We start from the raw sequence: 18,220 nt of genomic DNA on the forward strand, positions 1-18,220 counted from the left end.
TTCTGCGGAGCTGGACACCCTCTTCTGGCCCCCAAAGCACTGGAACGCTCACAAAGACGAATTAAAATACATATTTCTTTTTAATGAGGACACAGCTGTCGTCTATTCTGCCTTGTACGGTTCTCAGCTGGTTGGGCTGCGCAGTGACGTTTGGGATCTCTGCCTGACTTCTCTCTTTCTTCGTGCAGCCCTTGCTCTATTGTGATCTAGATTTCCATCCCACCAGAATCAGGAGGACCCCAAGGCTCCCCTTTTGAAACAACGTATTTGGAACCAGTGGGGGAATTGCAATAGACAATTGAGGCAGAGAAATGGGGTCTGGGGCTGGAGAGATGGCTCAGCAATTAAGAGCACTGGCTGCTCTTCCAAAGGTTCCAGGCTCCGTTCCAAGCACCCACAGCCAATCATAACTCCTCTCCCAGGGGATCTGACAGCCAGGTGGGCACTAGGCACACACATGGTTGGTACACCGACATGTATGGTACACAGATATGTATAGTACCCAGACATGCATACAGGCAAAACACCCATACACATGAAATAAATGCTTATTTTTTTGAGATAGGATTTCTCTATACAGCCTGAACTGTCCTGGAACTTGTTATATAGACCAGGCTAACCTTGAACTCACAGAGATCCTTGTTCCTCTGTCTCTGCCTCCCATGTGCTGGAATTAAAGGTGTGTTATCACACCTGGCCAACATGTTTTTTCATATATATACATATACATGTACACACACACACACACATATACATATATATGTCAGGGGGTTAAAGAGTTGACTCAGTGGCTAAGAGCACTTGCTTGATTTCCAGCACCCATCTGACGCTCACAACCATCTGTAACTTTAGTCCCAGGAGATCCAGCACCCTCTTCTGACCTTGACAGGTAACAGGCACACATGTGGTATATGAGCATACATGCAGGCAAAACACTCACACACACAAAATAATGAAAATGTTTTCAACAGGTAGGTGAGTGATCTGGCATGGTGGGTGGTACATTCCTGTAATCCAGGCTTTCTGGAGGCAGAGGTAGGAGGATCACAGCAAGTTCAGCTCAACCCAACTACAGTCTATCTTCCAAGGCAGTCGGGCCTGTATATTGAAACCCTATCTAGTCTACAGAATGAGTTCCAAGCCAGCCAGGCCTAATATTGAAATCTTGTCTCAATAAAAGCAGTGGAGAGCTGAGATGGGCAAAGGCTAAAGGGTCTGCCACCAGGCATGGTGGCCTGAGTTCAGTGGAAGTGAGTTCATGGTGGAGGAAGAGAAACAACTCCTCCAGGTTGTTCCCTGACTGTTACACACAATGTGCTATGGTATGCATGCACCCATACACACATGCACCCATACACACATGCACCCATACACACATGCACACATACACACATACACACATGCACACATACACACATGCACACATACACATTCACACATATGCACACATACACACATGCACCCATACACACATGCACACATACATGCACCCATACACACATGCACACATATCCACACATATATCCACACATATCCACTCATATCCACTCATATACACACATATACACACATATACACATATACACAAATACACATATACACACATACACACACATACACACATGCACACATACACACATGCACACATACACACATGCACACATACACACATGCACACATACACATTCACACATATGCACACAGACTCACACACTACACACACAGACTCACTCATACACACTCACACACAGACACACTTATACACACATGCACACAGACTTACACACAGACTCATTCATATACACATGCACCCAAACACACATGCACACATACACACATACACACTTACACACATACTCATTCATACACTTCTACATACTCACACACATATACACACACACTCACATGAACACAGTCTCACTCATACACATATAAACACATACAGAGAGACTCAGACTTTCTCTCACACACATACACACAGACACACATGCACACAGACACACACACACTATAAGATATGTAAAGTGTAGGAGCTGGGCCTGGTGTTAACCCTATCACACCAGCTACTCAGAAGGCTGGGGTGGGAATGTTACATATTCACACCTTGGCTAGGCGACTTAGTGGAACCCTGTCTCAAAATAAAAATAAAGTTAATAATTGAATAAGAAGAGGAGGAAGAGAAGAAAGGAAGTCAGACAAGATGGCTTACCAGGGGGTTGGGATTTAGCTCAGTGGTAGAGCGCTTGCCTAGCAAGCGCAAGGCCCTGGGTTCGGTCCCCAGCTCCGGAAAAAAAAAAAAAAAAAAAAAAAAAAAAAGATGGCTCACCAGGTAAAGGTGCTTGCTGCCAAGCCTGAGGACCCGAGCTCTAACCTCTGGTGGAGAGAAGAACTAGTTCTTTCAAGTAGCCCCGTGGTCTCCACAGAATGTCACACACATGAAAGAAATGAATAAAACATAATGAATTGGGGTTGGGGATTTAGCTCAGTGGTAGAGCGCTTGCCTTGCAAGCACAAGGCCCTGGGTTCGGTCCCCAGCTCCAAAACAAAAGAAAAGAAAAAAAAAAACATAATGAATTTGGTTGGTTGGTTGGTTGGTTTAGTTGGGTTTTCGAGACTCTGTGTAGTCCTGGCTGTCCTAAAACTCACTCTGTAGACCAGGCTGGCCTTGAACTCAGAATTCTGCCTGCCTCCGCCTCCCAAGTGCTGGGATTAAAGCTGTGAGTTACCACCACCAGAGGAAAATTGTGTGATTATAAAGGGAATGTTGTATTTGAAATGAAAGGCCTTGTCTTCTTTACTTTTGAGTGAGAAAGAATTTGGACACCAATCAGGAAACTGAAGAAGTAACGCAGGGTTCTTCTCTGGGCTAAGTCCTCAGGTATCTCTACCTAGCAGAACTACACACAGTGTGACTGCACGGCCTCCTGAGTTCTGTTTTTTTGTGTGTAGCGGGCAGGCCTGACATCAGCATTTCCCTCAGATTCCCACCACCAACTCTGTTCCCGGAATTCTGCAGCCCTGGGACCTTCAGAGTGATTCCCCTCCCGTATTTCACAGAACGGGAAACATGGAAAAATGTTCCATTGCTAAAGTTGGCTATTTGGGCGGGAGGGTGTCCTAAAGATTATCTAACTCAGCCAGCGGATATGTTTTTGGTAATTATAACCATGGACGTGTATAACCTTTACCATGGGCTGAACAGTACTCAAAGCCCTTGGCACGTGTAACACCTCGGAGATGGGACGGACCAGAAACACAGAGAGGGTCAACCATTTCTCCAGGTCAGTGGTGCTCAGACTTTGGCCCAACTACTCTGTCTTTAGTTTTGCGTTTGGCAACCATTGTTCTATAGTAATTGGAGAAGGCAGAGCCCATGAGGTATGAGGTGGTTTGCCCAGACAGCAAACAAGTCACTGGTGGGAGGAGAATCAGAACTCACAGCTACTAACCCCGATTCATCGATATGTTTAATGGTTTTTTTTTTTTTTCTTTTTCTTTTTTTTCGGACCGAACCCAGGGCCTTGTGCTTGCTAGGCAAGCGCTCTACCACTGAGCTAAATCCCCAACCCCGGTTTTTAATTTTTTATATCGGTTTGTGTATCTATATAAAGGATACATACATTCTATGGCATCGTGTGGAAGCCAGAGGTCAACTTTTGGGAATCAGTTCTCATCTTTCATCACATGGGTCCCAGGGGTTGAGCTCAGGCATCCATCTTGGTACCTACCACGTGCCCTCACCACTGGGCCCGGTCACCGGCCCTCGGTGGTTTTTTGTTTGGTGTGCGTGTGCGTGTGCGTGTGCGTGTGCGTGTGTGTGTGTGTGTGTGTGTGTGTTCCTTAATTCTCTATTATGATCACACACAAAAGTCCTGGATTATTCTGACCCTTTCCTGAGGTTTTTCTCCCAAGGGCAGGCGGGTGTTGGCTCCATGCAGCTAAGGGGATGCTACGTTGAGCTGTACCACAGTAGGCCTGTGCTGACCACAGCAGTGTGTGAACCACTGTTGTTAGCCAGCAACAGAAACCAGGGAATCCTCAGACCAGCACGTTAGAGTCTGGGCCCTCCGCCAAGCCCTTCCACGACAGAGGACTGCCTGCTCCAGACATGTTTCAGCCAAATTATCTGTCTCCGAAATGCACTACGCCTGTTTATAAAGGTTTGCTGGAGGATGCTGGGTAAAAAAAAAAAAGGCCTCTAAGGCTGCCTCCCAGACTTACCCTGAGCTCTGCTGAGAAACAGGACCCTTGGGTAGACCGTGGCAGGATGTGAATCTGCTAGGATAACCCAATACAGATGTGTACTGTGGCAGGAACAGCGGGCATCAAAGTGTTAGAGAAGAATGGGGAAAACTTAAAATGGAGAACATTCTCTTCTTTTCTATTTGAACAGGAACCCATCTGTCCCTATTCCAAATTCACGGCCGAGCCCTGTGACCCAGCTTGTGGACTACGGACCCTGCTGAACCCTCTGAGAAGAAAACATCACAGTAACTAAAGAGTTTGGGAAGTGTTAGCCCTGACAAAGAGAAGGGAGAGGGGCCTGGAGAGATGGCTCAGTGGTTAGAGCACTGACTACCCTTCCAGAGGTCCTGAGTTCAATTCCCATCAAGCACATGGTGGCTCACAGCCATCTGTAATGGGATCCAATGCCCTCTTCTGGCCTGCAGGCATACATGCAGGCGCAAAGCTATATGATGTATACATAATAAATAAATATTTAAAGAGAGAGAGAGAGAGAGAAGGGAAAGGGAGAGGCCCTCAGAGTGAGCTGCAGCTAATGGCCAGGCCAGAGACTAATCTCGGTGATCTTTTGGGGTTTTTTATGATATAGACGGGTCGTCAGAGGGGGTCATTCTCTACTTCTCCTTTTCTGGAGGAGGAAATTTCCAGCTGGAGAGTATATGCAAATGCAAGCTCCGTGGAGCTGTGTGTTTCTGGACAACACTAAACGCGGCCTGCAAACGCTGTACCATGACATGGAGGAGCTTGGATTTTCTTCTGCGCCTTCCCTGGGTTGTTCAAATAACAGCTAAGTCCCGGCACCGTTAACAATCGTTCCCTAACACCCCTGGCTGGCTGCAGCGAAGGTTTCCACACACTTCTGTTGTTGGTGCTGCTGCTGCTGTTGCTTTGCAAGACAGGGTTTCTCTGTAGCCCTGGCTGTCCTGGAACTCACTGCAGACCACCGCTGCGCTGGCCTCTCTGCCCCAGAGCGCTGGGATGGATTAAAGGCCTGCACCACCACCGCCTGGCTCCTGGTGCTGTTCTAGGAATAGGCGCTAGGGATGTGGTAATTGAACTAGGGAGACAGGGTCCCTTTTGTTGTAGAGTTTCCTTTCTAGAAACAAATGAGGAGCAGGACTCGTGAGGCTGAGGCGGACGGATAGGAAACTGAGGATCAGTCTGAGCTCCACAGCGAGACTCTGTTGAACAAACAAACCAAAAACACCACCACCAACGACAAAGAGGGTTGGAGAGATGCCTCGCACACAGTGTGGGCTGTGTGTACACATCTTTTTTTTTTTTTTTTTTTTTTGGTTTTTTTTTTGGAGCTGGGGACCAGACAGGGCCTTCGCTTCCTAGGCAAGTGCTCTACCACTGAGCTAAATCCCCAACCCGTGTGTGCACATCTTGCAGAGAGGACTTGAGTTCGGATCCCGGCACAAGCCAGTGCAACCCCCCTGTTAACTCCAGCTCCAGGGGATCTGACACCTTTGACCTCCAGTGGCACGGGCATTCCCCGTACACACACCCCACATATATGCATAAGTAGAAATAAAATCTTAAAATTAACAACAGGGGGGTTGGGGATTTAGCTCAGTGGTAGAGCGCTTTTCTAGCAAGCACAAGGCCCTGGGTTCGGTCCCCAGCTCTGAAAAAAAAAAAAAGAAAGAAAAAAAAAATAACAATAGGGCTGGAGAGATGGCTTAGCGGTTAAGAGCACTGACTGCTCTTCCAGAGGTCCTGAGTTCAATTCCCAGCAACCACATGGTGGCTCACAACCATCTGTACTGGAATCCAATGCCTTCTTCTGGTGAGTCTGAAGACAGCTACAGTGTACTCACGTACATAAAATAAATAAATGCTTCTTTTAAAAAAAATTAACGTGGTTGGGGATTTAGCTCAGTGGTAGAGCGCTTGCCTAAGAAGCGCAAGGCCCTGGGTTCGATCCCCAGCTCCGAAAAAAAGAACAAAAAAAAAAATTAACAACAGATAGACAAGAAGTCAGGATAAGAGCTACTGTGATCACCGTTAAATGAGGAATGGATTTGGTGGAGTGGCTGGGGAAGAAACCTAGGTTGTCAAGAGCTGTCCCTTGGAGGAAGTGACATTTATGTGGTGACCTAAATGACGAGGAGGAGCCCCTCCAAGCAAAGAATCTGGGTTGGGAGCATTCTAGGCAGAAGGAACGGTTAATGCAAAAGCCCTCTGGCAAGAGCAGCTCCCTGGGCTCTAAAAAGACAAAGGAAGCCAGTGAGGCCGCAGCGTGGATGAGGTCAGCGAGGCAGGCATGCCCCGGCTGGTGCAGAAGCGCGCAGGCCACTGGAAGGAGTCTGGATTTCGTTCAGAGTGTAATGAGAAGCCTTTGGAGGTGTTAAGCTCGGAAGTGGCACACTCTGATTTATGGTTTTAAAAGATCGTGCTGGCCGCTGGGTGAAGAATGAACTGTGGGATGAAGGGATTGGAGGGGAACCACTTAGGAAGCTATTATAGTGGTCCAGCAGAGGGAACCGCAGCTTAGGCAAGGCCAGCAAGAGTGGCTGGGAGAAATTACAAAGACTCGAGCAATGGGAATTGGAGCACCCTGTACCCGCTGCGGTTCCATTGGTAACACTTATTCCGGTCAAATCGTTATCAACAGGCAACAAACACTCGCCAGGCACCTACTCTGTGCCAAACACCTTAGTGGGCACTGAAATACCAGTTCAGAGAAGCCACACTCCACTTCCTTCTGCCCAAGGGCTGGAGGAACGTGCCTCACCCTGCTATCCCTGCCCTGTACAACCAAAGTGGAGTTGATGGGCAGAGGTGGGGGGGAGTGGGGTGTTGACAGTTGGAAAATTGATGCCATAAAACGGAGAGTTCAAAGTCCCCTCCAGTGCCGACAGCAGAGAAGCCTCTCGCGGCTCACACTGCTCTTTATCTTCCGAGTTCCCACAGCACAGTCTGTCAGGGCCACCCTCAACCCACATCACCGCTGGTTTTTGTTGTTGTTGTCCCAATCCCCCAACCCCACTTCGGGAAATTTGTTAGTCTCTTGTGCCCTCTGGTGGCGTATTTGGGTACTGCTGTCCGTAGTTGTCTCGGTTTCACTACTTGGGTAATTTGAAGGTCAGTCTGGGAAATTCTGGAAGAGCTGGAATGTCACTGCACCGGGGACTCTATCAATTTCCCAGGACTGGAGGCAAGATGTAGCTCTCCATCTACTCTGTACATGACGCCAGATTCACCTTTTGTCTATAAAGCAATGAGCATTAACCAGCTAGTCTGTCAGTCACCAATGTGTTCAGAGCCTGCTGTAGCTCTGATCTTTGGACATTTCCACCCACAGGTCTGGAGCTGATGACATCGGGCAGGGCAATTAGAATGCATTGTGTCATTGTCGGAACATGAACGGAAAAACCCCCTTCTATTACTCTGTTCCTGCCTGGCTTTCAAGGCTGACACCCTGACCTTTCCAGGCTGAGAAAATATCTCACTAACATTCTGACAGATGGCTCAGGGGTTAAAGAGCACTGACGGCTCTTCCAGAGGTCCTGAGTTCAAATCCCAGCAACCACATGGTAGCTCACAACCATCTGTAGTGGGATTTGGCGCCCTCTTCTGGTGTGTCTGAAGACAGCTATAGTGTACTCATATAAATTAAATGAATCTTTTTTTTAAAAAATGCATTTCTGAGTGGGCCTGGTAACCCTAGGGGAAAGCAGCCAACATGAAAAAAAAAATGCATTTGAGCCAGGTGGTGGTGCACGCCTTTAGTCCGAGTACTGAGGAGGCAGAGGCAGGCAGATTTCTGAATTTGAGGCCAGCCTGGCCTATAGAGCAAGTTCCAGGACAGCCAGTGCAGCACAGAGAAACCGTCTTGAAAACAATTATAGCTAAGTGGCTCTGCCCACCAGGAGACGGAGTGCCATCTACCAACAGAGTGTTCTGTTTTCAGGTAGCAAAGCCACAAGCAAAAGGCCAGTTGGGGGTTCAGCCTCATTGGTGACTAGACGGATCCAATACTATGCTCACCAGCAAAAGCTGGTAGGATTTAATTCCTTTTTTAAAGCTGTAAGGCAGTTTCTCAATTAGTGATCAAGAGGGGAGGACCCAGCCCATTGTGGGTGGTGTTATCCCATGGGCTGGTGGTCCTGGGTTCTACAAGAACGCAAGCTGAGCCTCCATGGCCTCTGCATTAGCTCCTGCTTCCTGACCTGCTTGAGTTCCAGTACTGACTTCCTTTGTCGATGAATAGCAATGTGGAAGGAATAGAAACCCTGACTTAAGACAGTAGGCAAGCAAGTTATAAGCATCCACCACCGGAACAAACATAACCGCTGGGGCATCTCTCTAGCACTGAGGTCAGCCTGTTTTACAGAGTGAGTTCCAGGGCAGCTGAGGCTACACAGAGAAATTCTGGAAAAACCAAAGTGGGGGGGGGCGGGAGAGAGACAGACAGACAGACAGACAGACAGAGGAAATATTCCTGAAACACCTCGTGGTAGAATACTGTTGCAAGTAAGTGGAGAGAGAGTCTGACAGGAATGTTGTTTAAAAGGCCCAAACAAACTGTGTCTTATAAGCTCCAAGTCCAGGTTAGGATCTGGACAGAGAAACCAGTTACCTCCTTGCTCACAACCAGCTTGACATACAGATGTTAGGAGTTCGACTCCAGACAGAATGCTATTTTCAACCTCAGACAGAATGCTATTTTCATCTGCTTTTGACCAGATGACATGAGTTCCCAGGGAGGTGAGAGAAGGGGAGGACACTTTGAGGCTGGGCTTGGTTCAGACAGGACCTGAGGCTGCTTCCTCTTGAGGGGTTGGAAACTTCTGGAGGTGGAATCATCTGGTGGGATTTTGGCCGTAGGGAAAAAGTCAGAATGATGGCTCCCCTTCCTTTCTCGGCCTCTCGAAAGTCTGCAGAGGTCCCATCATCCTTCTGTCAGCTCTCCCCATTTCTCTCCTGAGAATAACACCCCGATTGAGAAAAATGCCACGGCAGATGTCTTGTCCAGGGGACCAAATCCAACAGCACCAAAACTGAACGTACGGATTCCATATGACCTCAAATAGATTTGTTAGCAAAGACACAAGGTCACAAGGTGGTATTTGCAATAGAAATGTTCAACCCTAATTGAATTGTGGGCCAACAGACAGAGGGTCACTTCTTGGGCTGTTGGTTGCACTCTCCCATAATATCAGTGCTAGGATAAAGTTTTAATGAATGTGGACGAACACAGCTAAAGAGTTATAGGACACTTATCTGGCCCAGGTCGTTGGTGGTGGTGGTTCCAGATTTATTTATGTGTTTTGTGCGAATGACTGTTTCGCCTGAATGTGTGTTTGTGTCCCTTGTGCGTGCCTGTTGTCTTTCTGGAGTGGATGTCTTTCTGAAACTAGAGTTACGGACAGTTGTGAGCCGCCAAGTGGGTGCCAGGAATTGCATCCAGGTCCATCTACTTGGAGCAGGAGGACCAAAAGATCGAGGACAGCTTGGCCTGTTTACTAAGACTCTTTTCTCTCTCTCTCTCTCTCTCTCTCTCTCTCTCTCTCTCTCTCTCTCTCTCTCTCTCTCTGTCTCTCTCTCAAATTTAAATTTAAAAAGAAAAAAGGAGTAGGGTAGCAGGGAGGGGAGGTTGTGTGTCTCTCATTATAACTGCGATCTGAAGTATTTAGGAACTCAGTTGGCCCCTGCTCTCACACTCTCACAGGGCTCTGCCGAACCACACATCTGAAAGAGAGTGGGCAAATGTGGGAACTCTGACAGCCAGTAAAAACAGACAAGATGTGTACTTACGTATTCACTGTACTGCTCCGGCCATTTCTCTATGGAAAATGCCCAGTTTGGGTACCAGCATGATAACACTCCAGCGAGGGAATTAACACAGTACCTCCTTTCCGTAGAGTATTACTGAAGGAGCGGTGAAAGCTGGGTACCAGCTGCCAGCAAAGTCACTGAACAATGTTTATTTAAAAGTGATCCCATGTGTGGCACCCCCCCCAAAAAAAAAAAAAAAAAAAAAACAAAACCCCGTCAATTTGTTATGGGAATCGTCCCAATTTTGTCTCTCTCCTTCATATTTCTACAATTGAATTGAGCGTTTTGTTGTTAGGTTTTGTTTTGTTTTGTTTTTTTTTTTTGGTTGGTTGGCTGGCTTTGTTTTGAGACAGGGTCAAATCAGGCTGGCCACAGACTGGCTCTGTTTGATGTCCCCTACCTCCCAGAGCTGGAATTAGAGGCTTGTGCTCTAGCACTGCCTCAGCAGGTAGGGCTGAATTGGTTTTCACTGCATGGGGTCATCAGAATATTTCTAGTGCATAGTGTGTTTCTGAGTCCTAATGTGTCCCGAAACCACCCACAGGCAAATAGGCAGAAGGAGCAGGGAGGCAGGGAAACCGGAAACCGGAAGGCCACTGAACGGATTGTAAGCCGTGGGAGCCAGCGGTCTAGGAGGCAGGCGGGCAGGAGGTGGGGCTCCTGGGAAAGCTCTGTAGGAGGCTGGAACTTTACATTTCAGCTTCCTCCCGGCTGACTGGTTACTGTTGTTACTGCTTTTGTTTTTCTGCGGGTGTTGGTTTCTTTGTTTGTGGCTGGGGGTTAGATTCCTCAAGCCCAATCAGAGTTCAGGAGTTTCACTGTTTGCTTGTTTTGTTTTTTAATTGTTATTCTGAGCTTTACATTGGGTAAAGCAATTTGGTTGTTTGTTTCCCGTGTGCTGCAGAAGACATTCTGGACACACAAAACAATGGGGGCGGGTGGGGGAAGGGATGAATAGGGAGACACAACTCAGGGTTTCTAGTGGAACTCCACTTGTGCTGTAGGGATGGGTGCAAATAGTCACACCCAGCACACAGCCTTCACCGAGAGTCAACTCTGACATAAAGGGAATGATCTGCCTGTGTGTTGTTGGGAATTGGAGTTGGGGTCCGGGTTGGAGGTGGGGGTGCTGTGCACCTGTACAGAGTGCAGAAACATCAGTGTACCTGTGAGTTTTGCTGAGTTTTGAGGTTGTGTGTGTGTGTGTGTGTGTGTGTGTGTGTGTGTTTTCCGTATGTATATGCATGTGTGTGCAGGTCCCCCAGAGGTGAGAATAAGGCATCAGATCTTACGAAGCAAGAGTTGCAGGCTGATGTAAGCTGACTTATGTGGGTGCTGCAAATGGAACCAGGGTCCTCTGCAAGAGCAGCAAGCGTCCTTAACCGCTGAGCCATCTCATTGGCCCTTTTGTGGTGAATTTTCAGTTGTTCCGAAGGACGAAGCGTTTCTGTTTTGTCTATGTTAGAATGAAGTGGAACCCAGAGATAGAGTCTAGGCAGGGAGCCTGCGGCTGCCGGGTCCTAGTGACATGCAGGTGAGGGATGTGCCTTCACAGCACTGTTGGTATTTTTGGTTTTGTTCTGTGCTGGGGGATTAAACTCAGAGCCTTAGCACATGCTAGGCAGGCAATCATTGGGCAACACCCCAGCACTGCCTGGCTGTTTTCAAGATGAGTGATAGATACACGAAGGTGGCTCTCCCATTTCTTGTGTCCTCCAATGCTGGACAGTTGAAACAGCAGCCACAGGTCTACAAGGTCACACAGGCAAGGGCCCCCTCTGCAACAGCAACCTCTGCCTCCTTGGATTCGGGCCTGGGTGTGTAAGTGCATGCTCTCTGTGTGACTTGGACCTAAGGATTGCTTCCTGAGGAGTATAATGCAGCAGAGGACGAGATACCCCTTTCAAAATTAGGCTACAAACAGCTCGTGGCTTCTACTCAAATCCACCACAAACTTGCCCCTCACCCCACCCCTACAAGTAAGCGGCCGTGTTATGGTGGAGCTGTGAAGAGATTCAGATAGCAAGGAACACATGTATCAGCTAACAGCCTGCCAGGACCCCAGGAAGGCCTGCCAACAACAGATATGCCAGCCCACTGCACATAGGGTATTCGATACATGGCCTTTTGAAGTGACAACTCTGGAGTTTTAGGGGTCTTTGGAAAACACCATGGGAATATGTTTTCATTTGAATCCGGGATATGGGGCTGTTTTAGATTGTCTGCAGCAGCTGACTATGATTTGCCTCGTGCCCTGGGAGGGTCGTGACTTTGCCTGTTCCTGTGATGGTGTGGCGGTTGGAATCCCGGGGACTTTTTAGAGTGTATGTAAGTGCTAGGGCTCCTGAGAGGTGGGGGGTTGTTGATTGGTTGTTGTTGGTTGAGGTTAAGTAGTACTGGTGCGTGAAGAAGAAACAAGAAGGAGAAGGAGAAAAGAGAAGAGGAGGAGGAGGAGGAGCAGCAGCAGCAGCAGGGAGAGGAGGAAGAGAGGAGGGGGGAGGAGGAGGAGGAGAGGGGAGGAGGAGGAGGAGGAGGAGGAGGAGGAGGAGGAGGAGGAGGAGGAGGAGAAGAAGAAGAAGAAGAAGAAGAAGAAGAAGAAGAAGAAGAAGAAGAAGAAGAAGAAGAAGAAGAAGAAGAAGAAGAAGAAGAAGAAATAATTAGATATTCTGACCACAAAGATCAAATTTACCCCAAGGAATTCTAATCAGCAGGGAGTAGTCTAAGTATCTTTGCCCCCTTTCTGACCCCTGACTTTATTTAGGGATCTCTTTCCTTTCCTTTCCCTTTTTTTTCTCTCTTATCTAGTGTTAGGGGGTTGAAAGAGAGGAAGAAGGGGGTGAAGAGGGTGGAAGAAAGAAGAACCCAAAGTAGCCAAAAGACAGCTACAGTCTTTTCTTGAATACTGAACGGCATTTATCAGCATTTGTGGAAGGAAGTTTGGGATAAAATTAAAATTAAAAAAAAACAGGGGTTGGGGATTAGCTATTGACTAAGAATAGACAAAATTCCCCAGCTCCAAAAAAAAAAAACCAAAAAAAAAAAAAAAAAAAAAAATGTAAAACATCTTTGAATGAAAAAGTCGAATTTTAAACAGCATTCCATTATGATCTCATTTTTCTAAAAAAAAAATTAGTCTATGTGTATGAAAAGGGATACATTTTATCCTACAATTCTGTTTCTAAGTATATACCCAGGAGAAACAAGTTCATCTGATTACCGAAAGGCATATTCAGAAGGTTGGTGGGAATTTTATTTATTATAGACCAAATTGGAACCCTCCCTAGTAGAAGGAAGCATGGAGAGATTACAGTGTGGTATATTCTAAGAATGGCCTACCGCAAGGCTCAGGAGGACCAGCTTCAGAAATACAATGTTACAGCAGCTGAGGAGAGGTCTCAGCAGGAGGAAGCGCTTGCTGCTCTTTTTTTTTTTTTTTTTCTTTTGGAGCTGGGGACTGAACCCAGGGCCTTGCTAGGCAAGCGCTCTACCACTGAGCTAAATCCCCAACCCGGAGTGCTTGCTGCTCTTACAGAGGGCCCTGTTCAGTGCCCCGTGTCCCTTGGGTGGCTTGCAACCTGTAACTCCAGCTTCAGGAGATCTGACCCCCTCCTCTCTGCAGATATCTGTGCACACACAGCATGTGCACACGCATACATGTAAGTTGTAAAAATGTAAACCTCAAAATAGAAGGCTGTCCATCACTGTCATACCAAGGTTAAGTATGCGCAAGCGTAACCTGCAATGGTGTCTGCAGAGTCAAGTCCCTGCAGGAGAGGTGCCAACCAGGAAGGCAGCAGAAGGAAGCTTTTAGTGTGAGGTTGATGCCTAAATATTGACTTGGTTACACAGAGGTAGATCCATATACACAAATGCAAAGGCCATCAAATTGTACATTAATATTTGTGGTTTAGGCAACTCAGTTATATCTCATTCCATACTTAAAAAAAATGTAAAAGGAAAATCAAGGGGCTGGGGGTGTAGGTCAGTGGCAGAGGGCTTAATGTGTAGCATTGCAAGAAGAGAGAGAAAAAAATTCTAGCAAGAATGATGCAGTCATGTTAGCAGTCCTCCTTCCTAGGTGATGGGAGTATAATGCTTTGATTTGTTTTATTCCTGATCTTTATTTTCTTTTCTGTGTGTGTGTGTGTGTGTGTGTGTGTGTGTGAGAGAGAGAGAGAGAGAGAGAGAGAGAGAGAGAGAGAGAGAGAGAGAAACAAGATCCCACTCTCTAGCCCTGGCTGACCTGAAACCCATTATTTAGTCCAGGCCAGCCTTGGACTTGTGGGCAGCCACTAACCTTGGCTTCCCGTTGTCAGTTGAGATTGCGGCTGTAAACTACCCCACCCAGCTGCTAAACTTTATTTTCTTTTTGCGACGTACAGGCAACACTTCTGTAAAAATCAAAGGTTATTTTGAGAACTGCATTCCAAATATTTGAATCATGCTGCCTCAGGGGGAAGTCAAGAAATCCTACTGCTCCAGTCCGAAGGAGAGAGGGGTGTGGCCTCACGTGAGGAATGAAATGCTAATCACCCTGGCACCTGGCTGGGGGAGTGGGGTTGGGGATAGGGGACGGCAGCAGTGTGCTTTTCAGGGGAAGTCCCAAATGCTGAACAGGAGGAAAGTCCCAATGGGCATGCGCAGTAGTGGAACGTAACCGGGATCCCTAAATGAGAAGCTCCAGCCGTTGGTTAGCTGTGGCATTTAAAAGTCATTTAATCTCAGAAGTCTCCCAGTGGCTTAGTCATAGGGCAGGGGCTAAAAGCCCCAACTCTAACCCTGAACAGGTTCTTTCCACTGTGCGCCACCTCGCTGGTTTCTGGAATTCCGGGTCCTAATTCCGCCAGAGCAGTTTACACGTGGTGAACCACTGACCTTTTTTTTTTTTCCGGAGCTGGGGACCGAACCCAGGGCCTTGCGCTTGCTAGGCAAGCGCTCTACCACTGAGCTAAATCCCCAGCCCCACCACTGACCTTCTTGCTCAGTTCTCACAGAGCTTTGTGACAAGAGGGTACTGTTCTTTCCTGTGTTTCTCCTTCTGTGGGTTATATTTCTTGTTTGGTTTTGAGACAGGGTTGCCTAGGCTGGCTTTCCACTCGCGCGTGTCCTGATCGGACTTCCTAACTGCTGGAGTCACAGGTGGGCACCACTGGGCCCAATTTTATTATTTTCCTTTCATTTCTCCCCTGGTTTTAATTGTATAGGTGTTTTGCCTACTTGTATGTCTGTGTGCTTTGGGTCCACAGAGGCCAGAAGGGGGAGTCAGATCTCCCAGAACTGGACTTACAGATGGTTGCAAGCCACCATGTGGGTGCTGAAAACCAAATTTGAGTCCTTTGGAAGACCCATCATTTAGCACAGGCGCTCTCTCTCTCTCTCTCTCTCTCTCTCTCTCTCTCTCTCTCTCTCTCTCTCCCTCTCCCTCTCCCTCTCCACACACACACTCATGCTTTATTTATTTATTTATTTATTTTTTTGGTTTTTTTTTTCGGAGCTGGGGACCGAACCCAGGGCCTTGCGCTTCCTAGGTAAGCGCTCTACCACTGAGCTAAACCCCCAGCCCCTATTTATTTTAATTTTATGTGAATTGGTGTTTTTCCTGCATGTGTGTCTATATGCTGGTGTTGGATTTCCTGGAATTACAGACAGTTGTGAGCCGCCACGTGGGTGCTAGAAATGGAACCCACGGCCTCTGGAAGAACTCTTGCCTGCTATTCTCTTAACTGCCAAGCCATCTCTCCAGCCCCCTTTCTCCCTTTTTTTGACGGTGTCTCCTGTGGAACAGACAGGCCTCCAGCTCCCTGTACAGCGGTGATGGTTTTGATCCTCTGAGTCTCTGTCTGCAGCGCCAGAGGACTGGGGTTATCGGCTTGCATTATTCAGGGCTGAGAATTTAACCCAGCGCTTCAGGCTTCTTGTGTACTAGGTAAACGCTCTTCCAGTTGAGCTACATTCTCAGCCCTTTTCTTCCCCCCTTTAAAAAAAAAATTATTTATTCTTACGTGTCTGTGTGTTGCTTTGCCTGTGAATCATGTACGCACTTGGAACCAAAGGAAGTCAAACGGGGATGTCACATCCCCTGAAACTGAAGTTGTAAGCTTCTGTTTGGGTGCCAGGAATCAAACCCAGATCCTCTGGAAGAGCAAACAGTGCTCTTTTTTTTTTTTAAGATTTATTCATTTATTATATATAAGCACACTGTAGCTGTCTTCAGATACACCAGAAGAGGGCATCCGATCTCTTTACAGATGGTTGTGAGCCACCATGTGGTTGCTGGGAATTGAACTCAAGACCTCTGGAAGAGCAGTCAGTGCCCTTAACCACTGAGCCATCTCTCTGCTCGGTCCTTCTTTCCTTTCTCCTCTTTTAAAAAACAAAGACAAAACATACTTTCTTTTTTTAAACATACATCGGTGTGTCGCTTGCATGTATGTCAGCGTGAGGGTCCCCTCGAACTGGACAGACAGTTGTGAGCCATCACATGGGTGCTGGGAACTGAACCTGGGTCTCTCGAAGAGCAGCCGGTGCTCTTAACCACAGAACTACAGCCCCCTTCTTTCTGTATTTAAAGAGCGGTTTCTGAGGCAATAAATACCACCCACAAGTAGGAACTCAGAGTTAGGCCCTCCCTCCGGTCTTCAGACTCCAAATGCTGCCTTCTTTCCAAGATTTTCTGGGCGACCTTTCTGAACCCTGATGCTGCTTAACTACCCACCACACACACACAGACACACAGACACACAGACACACAAACACACAGACACACGCACGCACGCACCGCGCACCAGGGCCACCCTCAATGTCCTCTCACGGACCTGCTTTGATGTCATTCAAAAAATCCAGGGGTTGGGGATTTAGCTCAGCGGTAGAGCGCTTGCCTAGCGAGCGCAAGGCCCTGGGTTCGGTCCCCAGCTCCGAAAAAAAGAAAAGAAAAAAAAAAAATCCAGATTTCTGTCTCTATAACCCCAGAGGCCTATAGGAGCCCAAACCTGCAACTTCTAGCAGCCACTTGGCGGCTTGGCGGCGTAGGGTACCTTCCGTTCCTAGTCCCCAGTCTGGTTCAAAGGTGAGTGTCAGCTCTCCTAAGAGCAGCCTCCTCACTCGGACATTCTCTACCACGAAGGAGGGTTCTCTCCAAACGCAGCGCCCCACCCTCCACCCCCATCCAGGGTGCTGCTCTCCCCACTATCCTTCCCAAGGCCACAAAGCCCCTCAGAGCAGTGAGAAGCAGCAGAGTGACAGGCCATGCTGGGGCCCAAGAGCCAGCAGCTGTGTGCATCTAGCACTACGTCCTCTTCAATAATTCATCTTCCAGCAGGCTGCAGGCACCATGCCCTCATTCTGAGCCAGAGATGGCTGCCACAGCTCTGTGGGGTCGGAGAGGAAGGCTGAGAGGAGCAGAGAGCTGGGAGAACAAGTCAAAGGTGCCAACCTCCAAGTCTGTGCTGCACACGGCCCGCTATTCCTTGTGAAAAGGGTTTCAGTCTGGGCCGGTACTAGGGGTCCAGACCCGGAAGGACCTCAGAGAGTGCCTGCCGTCAGCTCCCTGCCGAGTGCATACCAGGAGCAGCCTCATGCCCCGGCGGAGCCTCTGCAGGCTGCCTTGCCTTTCTAATGATGTCCACAGCCCTCTGTCCCCTGACACGGCCCAGCTGTCCCTGCTTCCAGAGATCTACTCTGCTGGAGCTCCCACCACTTAGACGTCCCTAAACCTCTTCTTGGCTGTGTCGGTCCACCCCCATCTCTTCAACCCCAGCCTCTCTGGCTAAGAGCTGATGTTTACGGAGCTTGTAGACCGTGGGGGTGGAGGACCTGAACTGACCCGTGTGTGGCAAGAAGAGGGATTCAGAATCGTAAATGTTAGGAGTGTACCAAGCAGTTCTTTGCAGTGTGGAGGGACGGAGCCATATCAGGGACTTTGCCTTCTCAGTTCCCCAACCTTTAGAGACAGCCTGAATTCTGTTCCTATGCTAGCCCTGTTCCTTCTGCAGTCCACTCTGTAACTGGTACATGCAATGGCATTGGAGGGGAAACTGAGCTGAAAGACTAAAGCAAACGCTCACAGAGCACCTAGTCCGCACCAGGCTGAGCCAGACCGACCAGCAGAAGCTGAGAGCCAAGCATTTCTGGCTTCCCTTTTCCTCTTTTTTTTTTTTTTTTTTTTTTTTGGTTCTTTTTTTTTTGGAGC

Source organism: Rattus rattus, chromosome 1 (assembly GCF_011064425.1).
Source record: "Rattus rattus isolate New Zealand chromosome 1, Rrattus_CSIRO_v1, whole genome shotgun sequence".
NCBI classification, from domain to species: domain Eukaryota; kingdom Metazoa; phylum Chordata; class Mammalia; order Rodentia; family Muridae; genus Rattus; species Rattus rattus.